Source organism: Sphaeroforma arctica (assembly GCF_001186125.1).
Source record: "Sphaeroforma arctica JP610 unplaced genomic scaffold supercont1.753, whole genome shotgun sequence".
NCBI classification, from domain to species: domain Eukaryota; class Ichthyosporea; order Ichthyophonida; genus Sphaeroforma; species Sphaeroforma arctica.
In genome coordinates this window covers 35,150-35,522 of record NW_014039805.1, presented here as the reverse complement: position 1 = coordinate 35,522, position 373 = coordinate 35,150, and the positions used below count along the sequence as shown (strand labels likewise).

General features: G+C 35.9%; 1 non-coding gene across 1 annotated transcript; it reads right to left on the bottom strand.

Annotated features, from left to right (window-relative positions):
* Positions 1-105, bottom strand: SARC_r2. Its single transcript, XR_001335636.1, has one exon. It is a non-coding gene; the product is annotated as a 5S ribosomal RNA (ribosomal RNA).
* Positions 106-373: the final 268 nt, after the last annotated feature.

The following is a 373-nucleotide window of genomic DNA, read 5'->3' as shown; positions in this document are numbered from 1 at the left end:
AAAAAGGTAATCCGTGTGGTCCCCCACCACAGTACTGACCACGCTCGCAGCAGTTTGACTTCCGGGATCGGACGGGACAGGGCATTTTTTGCTGCATGTGGCCGTAGGCGAAAATCAGCGTTCATATTCCATTTGTATATTTATCTGCATTTTTATTCCGTGATAACCAGTAATATTTACAATGTATTGTAAAGCATACGATATATATCTTTGAAATACTATAAGTTCTCCAATGTACGCGGACACCAAAATATTTGCATGTCAATTTTTCAGTGATTTTCTAAATTTCTGACGTTTGTTAATATGATGATCGTTCTCATGTTATGTCTGTATTTGCGTAAAAAATCATAAAAATTTAAATAGGTATAACATA